This window comes from Physella acuta, unplaced genomic scaffold (assembly GCF_028476545.2).
Source record: "Physella acuta isolate Inbredline_101_S28 unplaced genomic scaffold, ASM2847654v3 ptg001320l, whole genome shotgun sequence".
Lineage (NCBI taxonomy): Eukaryota > Metazoa > Mollusca > Gastropoda > Physidae > Physella > Physella acuta.
Window position 1 is genome coordinate 83,042 of NW_026732835.1, and position 10,043 is coordinate 93,084.

Consider the following 10,043-nt stretch of genomic DNA (forward strand, 5'->3'; position numbering starts at 1 on the left):
ATGGTTTGTTTGGCTGGACAGAAGACCCTCCAAACTTTTACCAAAATGTCGGGGTATGGTCAAAGGGAAATAACAGAATCATTATTTTTATCACATGTGTTTTAGTGCTAGTTACTACCCTTTAACTTTAAATTGCACAAAACAATTCCATGAAATTTGATAACTTTGCAAGAGAAACAGTCACACTATCTTTCACAAGGGATAAAACATTTTAGTACCGTCTGGTATTGATAAATGTCTCTTATTTTTAGTTTGACAAACATATTAAAACGTAATAAAGGCAAATGCACTTTGAAGATATCTAAACAGTAAATTTATCCAAATCACATTTTTTTAAAGAGGTGAAAAACAGTAAATGAGATGTTTCAATTAGACAGACATAATTAGAGACACACATTTATTATTTGTTTTTACTATTAAGCAATTTTATTGTACTTTATTTTATTAAACGTTACTTTGAAGATATCTAAACAGTAAATTTATCCAAATCACATTTTTTTAAAGAGGTGAAAAACAGTAAATGAGATGTTTCAATTAGACAGACATAATTAGAGACACACATTTATTATTTGTTTTTACTATTAAGCAATTTTATTGTACTTTATTTTATTAAACGTTACTTTAAAAAAAGATTAAAAAAAAACTCAAAGCCTATAAGTATTTAAAAAAAAAATATACCCTAGGTATCTGAAAATAAAAATGCAGCACAATTAACCATATTTTTTTTTTATTAAGAAGCAGTGGCGTGCAGAGGGGGGGGCGGAGGGGGCCCAGGCCCCGGGCAGCCACATCAAAGGGGCATCCAAAGGGGGTAAAAAAAAATGTCTTTTTTTTTTTTAATTTTTAATTTTTAATTTTTTTTTTTTTTTTTTTTAGGAAAGCTAAATGTCTACTAAGGTTTGTCTACCTAGGCAGAATTATCAAATTATCACAATTTGCCCGAATTCACCGAAATGTGTATATACAATCAACACATGGCACTGATATAGTCATCGTACTGTCCGTGTCGTACAACCTTCAGGGAGAAAGGGGCATCGGTGAAGGGTAGTGGTGTAGTAGTCATTGATATTCCCCGAATAAATGTATGCAGTCTTTGAATTAATAGAGTATCTGATACTTGTGTAGGTAGAGGCATCTTTTAGAGAACACGCCCATAATCATTTTATACACTTGTGGTCATCCATAGAGTATTAAAGCCCATGATTATAATTTACACACTGTAGGGGCAGTGGCGGAACTAGAAAAAAGGGGCCACCCCGCAAAAAATTTTTTTAGCCCCCCCCCCCCATATAAATATATAGGCATATATATATATATATATATATATATATATATATATATATATATATATATATATATATATATATATATATATATATATATATATATATATATATATATATATATATATATATATATATATATATATATATATATATATATATATATATATATATATATATATATATATAATGCAAAGTGGTCAGGTGCCCGATAGGGCACTTCCCGGCGCCGCAGGCGCGTCAAATTTTGCACGATGGTGCCTTCGGGCGATAGAACACGAGGGCCGGTGACGGTTGGCCGAAAAATATACGGAGAGGGGGTCAAAACTGACCTCGACTGACCGGCGCCTTATATGGGCTATATTACGAAAAAAAAATTCCTCCGACGACCCCCCTTGATATTTTGTGAGGTGGTAGGAGAACGCCTGGTGGTGTCACAAAAAACTCGGCATATCTGGGAAAACTTCGTAAAGGGGTCAAAACTGACCAGTCGTATTTCCCTATATAATCTTTGTATTTTATGGGGAAAACAGAGGGTCATTTCAAAACGGATTTTAGGGCACTTACCTTCTTTACATCTGGCTAAGTTTTGGCATGCTTATAGGTAAATGGCTTGGCCGTAGGGCAGACATGTCGGTTTCACTCAAAGCCCTCGACGAGGGCTAAAAAGTGACCGCGAGTGAAATTCTCTTTATATGAGCTCTATTACGAAAAAAAATTTCCTCCGACGACCCCCCTTGAAATTTTGTGAGGTGGTAGGAGAACGCCTTGGGGTGTCAAAAAAAACTCGGCATATCTCGGAAAAATCGGGAAGTGGGTAAAAACTGACCAGTTGTATTTCCCTATATAATCTTTGTATTTTATTGGAAAAGCAGAGGGTCATTTCAACGCAGGCTTTAGGGTACTTAAACTCAGTATATCTGGCTAAATTTTTGCATACTTTTAGGTCAATGGCTTGACCTTTAGGGAAAACTGTCGGTTTCACTCAAAGCCCTCAACGAGGGCTAAAATGTGACCGCGAGTGAAATTCTCTTTATATGAGCTCTATTACGAAAAAAAATTTCCTCCGACGACCCCCCTTGATATTTTGTGAGGTGGTAGGAGAACGCCTTGGGGTGTCACAAAAAACTCGGCATATCTGGGAAAACTTCGTAAAGGGGTCAAAACTGACCAGTCGTATTTCCCTATATAATCTTTGTATTTTATGGAAAAAAACAGGATAATTTCAACACAATTTTTACGTTACTTAACCTCTGTACATCATGCTAATGTTTTGCATACACTTCTATAGATGACTAGGCCGTATGGAAAAACTGTTGTTCAGACTCAAAGCCCTCGACCAGTGCTAAAAGATGACCGCGAGTGAAATTCTCCTTATATGAGATATATATAAATAATTTGACGATCGATCCCGTTAATATTATTTGAGGTCGTAGACCGACCCTGGAGGGTAACAAAAAAACTTTAATCCCGTCGGAAAAAGCTATTGTAGTCGTTAAATATGTTTATATATCGTATTTTCTTATATAAGCATAGTAACTGTTTGTTTTAAAAAAAAAGTAAACACAGAGATACGTCATTCGGTTAATTTCCAAGGGAGGTAACCTTTTTAAATAATTATTTTTCAAATAATTGTATACTATTTTAAACAGAAACAGAAAACGACAAAGTATAGCATTTGTTTTAGATAAAAATAAGTTATTAATTAAGCTACGTATCATAATTAAATAAAAAATTAATTTTAAAAGTCAATGTAATATAAATTATGAGATATACTGTTCATGGAACCTCTGTAGTTCTATTTCCATCTTAGTTATAAATTGCGTACTTTCGAACACTTTCTCTGAAAGCTGATGTTAAAGAGCATAGGCCTACAACATCTTCTCTAAAATTAGCATTACTGTTTACATTTAAGCACTCCACGCCTCATCCATCACCTAATAATTACTATTCAAATTATCAAATGTTTTTGAAAACCTAAGCCAGGGGTCGGCAACCTTTTGAAGCGGAAGAGCCAAAAGTTACAATTTTCAAAATTTCCCTGGTTTTAAAGAGCCACTAACATTTTTTTTAATTTCAAATATTTTTTTTCTATTAAGATTATTAGTATTTATTCAAGGAGCTGGAGAGCCGCATTTTGATATCAAAAGAGCCGCATGCGGCTCGCGAGCCGCAGGTTGCCGACCCCTGACCTAAGCGAAGCTAGGCAGTATGCCTAGTATATATATATATATATATATATATATATATATATATATATATATATATACATATATATATATATATATATATATATATATATATATATATATATATATATATATATATATATATATATATATATATATATATATATATATATATATATATATATATATACTCAAACACAAAATACGACCATAGGATACTTATTGCTGGCCTGTTCGTGTTTTGAGAAATACGTGTGTTTTTTTTTTTAATTAAAACAAATTACAACATCATGTCATGTGTATAAGTGAATTAGTCTGTTTTGTGAAAATTAGTTTTATTTTATGTCTGCCGTAAGACCTCTAACATCATATAGGTCAAAAGAATATAAAACATGAAAGCTTTCTGTAAATAATGGTGTCTCGTGTCATGTTTATTTTTATGATTTTTATAAATTTTAAATACATTATCTTTATATAAAGTGTCATTCTTTAGTAAGTAATTTTTAAAAAATAATAATAAAGAAAAGTAATTGCTTTTTAATTATTTTAGTACAAATCTATTAAAAAGAGGCTTATGAGCATCACTATTTGACTATTTAAAAAAGGGAAATAAGTCATGGAAGTGGTTTAAACGTTTGCTTATCTTTGATAGGATTGATTGTAGGAGAAAGAGGACTCGGCTTTCACAGTGGTTTAAAAACGAAGGAAAAATGACCAAGGGGTGGTGTCTATAGAATAAAGATAATCCAACCGCAGCTACGGTAATCTTTTTTACAAAACAAACATTAAGTCAAAAATGCAAGAATTTTTTTTTTAACTATAACAATTTTTTTATGGTCGGCCGTGGGCCCCTAAATGGCCTGGGCCCCCCCGCGTTGCGGGGTCTGGCGGCACTGTAGTTCCGCCCCTGTGTAGGGGCATCTTTTAGAGAACACGCCCATAATCATTTTATACACTTGTGGTCATCCATAGAGTATTAAAGCCCATGATTATAATTTACACACGGTAGGGGCATCTTTTAGAGAACACGCCCATAATCAATTTATACACTTGTGGTCATCCATTGAGTATTAAAGCCCATGATCATAATTTACACACTGTAGGGGCATCTTTTAGAGAACACGCCCATAATCATTTTATACTTTGTGGTCATCCATAGAGTATTAAAGCCCATGATTATAATTTACACACTGTAGGGGCATCTTTAATGTAATTTGCTTATATTCATCATAATACTTTTGAAGGGCATCCAAACAGTAATTATGCCCGCATTCATTTTATATATCGTCAGGGCAACTTTAAAGTAATTTACTTGTATTCACGTTTGTATTTATATAATTACAGCAATTATGCCCATATTCGTTTATATATTATCGGATATTTATTATGCTTATATTCATTATTGAATGTCTGAAGGGCATCCCTACAGTAATTATGCCCTTTTCGCTTCATATTTTATCGGGCATCTTTATTATGTTTCTATTCATTGCATAATGTTTGTAGGGCATCCTTATTCATTTTGATGGACGTAACGGCATTCGTAGACTGATTAAGCGCACATCCTCTTGGTTTTTTCTTATTCTAATGATATTCTTTATTCATGGCCATTTGGATTTTTGTGTACGGTTAAATACAAACTTTCAAGTCCGTACTGTTTTGATACACTGGGCCGGGCCGAGTTAACTTCATTCTAAAGTTGTCCTTAAGTCTCACACTTCTTAATTACCGGCATTCGCGGCCGCCCGGTCGTACTGTCCAAAAACACATAAATAAGGTGTAGCTGGCTGTCACTTGTTTCCCCCCCCCCCCCTCACTTTAGGCACAAACCTTCTATTGTAAGACCGGTAATGTAATACCTAGACGCTCTATTGGCACGGCCAGAGATCCAGTAATGTAGTACTCGAATCTGGAGACTTTTTTTGGGATGTTCCATCCCATAGCCATATATTTAAATGCACAGTCTGCGTGATCTTTCACCTCCCCCCCCCCAACTTTCACCCACCCCAAAGCCAAAGCATCTACTGTCACCCACCCCTAAACCCCACACTACTGAGCGTTCTTATTACATTTGAGAGACATTTCTCTTGGATTCTATAGCCGAAAACGGTGTTTTTCCCACAATTCGAACTAATTATATAAAGTGTCCAAATCTGTCAATGGTTTCCTATTTGTTTTAATTTTAACCACTAATGCTTGTTGATATTGTAATTTGTCTAAAATTGTGTGCTTACTAACACTGTCTCTTTATATAATATATCTAAACGCATGACTTTTATTCTAACCACTGGCCATTGAACGAACAATTTAAAACACTTTATTGCATTAGAGCGATTTTCGAATAATTTATTTTATTTTTGCTTGTGATTAAAAGGGCATTTGCAGATGAAGTAAGCCCGTATTATTTTTAGATAACTTGTAGGGGCACCCAAGAGAATTTATTCGGTTTTGATGCATATGAATATAATAAAGAATACACTGTAAGGACACCCTCAAGAATAAGCATCAACAGATTTTTAATATACATTGTAGTGATATCATTTCAAACAATTGTGCCCATTTTATTTTTTATCAATTGTAGGGCATAGTAAAAGTTGTGTTAAAGTATTTTAATGCAAAGTAAAGTTATCTGTAAAGTAAATGGGCGCTTAAATAGAACTGATGTTATAAATAGTAGAGCCACCTGTAAAGTAAGTGAGTCCACGTTGATTTAATGAATTGTGGGAGTTATAACGACCCTGGTAGCCGTTACTGGATTAATTCCCACACAGGGTTTGCATATGAATACTTGGGGCCTAGAGCCGACCATTAAGTGCGGGCCCCAAGTTTAGCGATACTAAAATTCTATCAAACATCGACAATGCGCACAAGCAGAAATCGCTGTGCTCTATGACTAGAATCGATATTTTCTCAATGTATCGAGTTAAGACGAGACGCTTTATTCCTACGTATCCGACTACTTCGACGTACGAGACAAGACTATTTTATGTCCGTAACTAGTACAGGCATCCAAAAAAAATACACCTACATTGGTCAGAATACAATAGGGTATCCCAAATTTACATACCAGGTACAAGGGGGTGGAGGGGGAGGGGGAAGGGCTCACTCAATCAACCCATCGCCAGCCACCAAACAATCACCCGGCGACCGTGGTTCTCTTCCCTGCACACGAGGTGTGCCACCAATGTGTTTCTATAAAATACAGCATTGTTCAAGTTCGAGATGGGGAGGGGGGGGGGGGGGGGGTAACTTACTAGGCCTAACATCAACCGTGGCCTCAGTCGTAGCAATAAACAATGGCGAACTTTGACCTTTTAGTTTTTTTCCAATTTAATTCAACGGTGACCGCAGCCCGACCCCGGTAGGGTAATGGAAACTGTAAATTCTTTTGTTGGGCTTGGCATATAGCCCCTCCCCCCCCCCCCCAACATCCGGCATGTCCCCATACTGTTTTCTCCCTCCCCGAATGAGTCAGTCATTCTTTTGGATATATATGCATGGAGTCTTCTCAAGAGTTCAGCTAAGTCAATTTTTTAAAATGATTTTCTATTCGTATTCTGATTAATAACATAATGTGTGTTATAATTTATCGTCAATAGTAGGGCTACTAACGCTTTAAACACCGTAATTTATATATATATATATATATATATATATATATATATATATATATATATATATATATATATATATATATAATTTATGGGGGGCATCTTCCTTTGGTTTTGCCCCGGGCAGCAACATAGCTCTGCACGCCACTGTTAAGAAGCTATCAGTAAAAACTAATGGCATTAAAACAACGAAGAAAAAAACCCACCCAGAAATGCTTAAATCTGAAAAATTTGATTACTAATTTTTATTTACGAAACAAATATCTCCTTATAAACACATTTTCCGTTGTAGTAAAAACAGCATCCGATCCTTCTTTCAGATGAAGGATTGTGTGTGTCAGTCGCGTTCTCTCTCTGTAGTTCTAATGTAAGTTTCCTATATAAGTAAATTGTCGATGCATTGGTTATTTATTATGCTGTCTAATGTTTGTAATGTGTTTTTCCCTAGCACCCCCCCCCCCCCATGTTTAATGTCCTGTTCTTAGTGCAGCTCCGTCGCTGTCAAATCTGTTGTCATTATTGTCACCACGGCTTCTGTTGTCATTATTGTCACCACGGCTTCTGTTGTCATTATTGTCACCACGGCTTCTGTTGTCATTGTTGTCACCACGGCTTCTGTTATTGTCACCACGGCTTCTGTTATTGTCACCACGGCTTCTGTTATTGTCACCACGGCTTCTGATATTGTCACCACGGCTTCTGTTGTCATTATTGTCACCACGGCTTCTGTTGTCATTATTGTCACCACGGCTTCTGTTATTGTCACCACGGCTTCTGTTGTCATTTTGTCACCAAGCCTTCTGTTGTCATTATTGTCACCACGGATTATGTTGTCATTATCGTCACCACGGCTTCTGTTGTCCCTCCCTGAAGAGATGCTTGGAAGAAACTCTGTTTTATAGTCCATAGAAGTAATTCTTGATCTCGTAATTGTTTTCTGAAACGTATAGATCTAATTGATAACACATTTTTAGGCACATTTAAGTTTATTTTACGTACATTTTTCGGTATTGCCAGGAAACATAACTCAATTTAAAAAAATATTTTAAGAAATAAAATATATAAATATAAACTTATTTTCAATGTAATTATAATAAAATTAGAGAGCCTTATTTATTAATTTTTTGCAATGGTTTATGTTAAAAATATTTTTTTTTAAATATTTTCTTTTTAATTTAAGAAAATATAATCAATAATCATACAGTTCTTAACCATAACTTTTTACGATTAATGTTTTTATTTCAATAATTTTTTTTCAATACATGACGCGGCGTTTTAATTTTCAATAAATCCAATTATCTAGAGTCTTGCTTTGCAAGACGAAATAAAAAAAAAGTAATAACAATTGGTATTACCTCAATTAATTAAACCAGGGGTCGGCAACCTTTTGAAGCGGAAGAGCCAAAAGTTACAATTTTCAAAATTTCCCTGGTTTTAAAGAGCCACTAATTTTTTTTAATTTCAAATATTTTTTTTTTTTTATTAAGATTATTAGTATTTGTGCAAGGAGCTGGAGAGCCGCATCTTGATATCAAAAGAGCCGCATGCGGCTCGCGAGCCGCAGGTTGCCGACCCCTGAATTAAACACATAAACATATAATGAAGTTGTTATTAATGCAGTTTATTTTCTTTATAAATTTGAAGACAGGAGGGACCGCTGTGGGGTTACCATTCTGCCAATGCTTAGTCTGTGTACACGTTGTTCAAAAAAAAGAAGCTCAACCTTCCTTCATAAATAAATAAATAAATAAATATATATATATATATATATATATATATATATATATATATATATATATATATATATATATATATATATATATATATATATATATATATATATATATACTTTGTTTCTTGGGGGGGGGGAGTGACACCACTAAGTCCCAGATACAGTTAAGTAGCTATTGCTAGTCAGTCAGTCCCACATAGGGTCACGTGAACCTAGTGCATGACGTCACCTTTACCTGTCCGGTTTATCTACCAGACGGCTAGCAGTGACGCCAACTGACCTAATTAATTTTTCCCATAGGTAGGTCAACGGTTCTCGTGTTACAGGAGGTCTACGACATAAGGGTAGGTGAGTGGTAGGCACCTGGGATTTTGTCGGGTCTACGGCATTACCCCCACCCCTGTCAATTACCCCCCCCCCCCCGAATATTTCCCCACGGAGATCTCCCCCCCCCCTCGCAGTCGTTACCCCCCCGTCAATTACCCTTCCCCGCCGCATGCCAATGTACCCTGACCCTAACACTAACCCTAAAACCCAACCACTAACCCCTACTCGAAACCTACATCTAACTCTTACACCTCCCTACCGTATCCATAACTGGGTGGTGGGGGATATTTGCTCGGGGGGGGGGGGGGGTAATTTCGGGAGGGGGATGTTCGGGGGATAATTGACGGGGGGGGGGGGGGAGGGTAACGTCCTGTGATTTTGTCAACTACACTAGGTGGTGATTTTGTCAATAGTACTATGGTAGGTGGTTGGTGATTTTGTCACTATATTAGGGTAGGTATTGAATGAGGTAGGTGTGTGTTAGGCACCTATGATATATGGTGAACCACACTAAGGTAAGTATTATTGTGCATATGTTGAGAGCTATATCCGTCGATGTTTTGTCTCAGTCGAAGTCTTGCTCTTCTTGTCGAATATAAGTCACCTACAACAACCTCGCCACCGAGCACGATATGTGAATTTCTTTAAGGGGGGACCTGTAGTCAAAACACATTGTGTTACAAGCTACACAATACATGCTTTTTTTTGGAATTGTATTAACTATAAAATACTCACGCTACAAAATTCCAACCTCCCTATTTTAACTTTCAAACGATCTCCATTATGGCTATTTTTATGTTTCCACCCCTCTCTCTCTCTTTCCTTTAGTGGTCCACTCTACTGTCTCTACTGTCCAGTGACCCAGGGCAAAATGGATCTGAACCGCTGGTCGAGTGACATCATC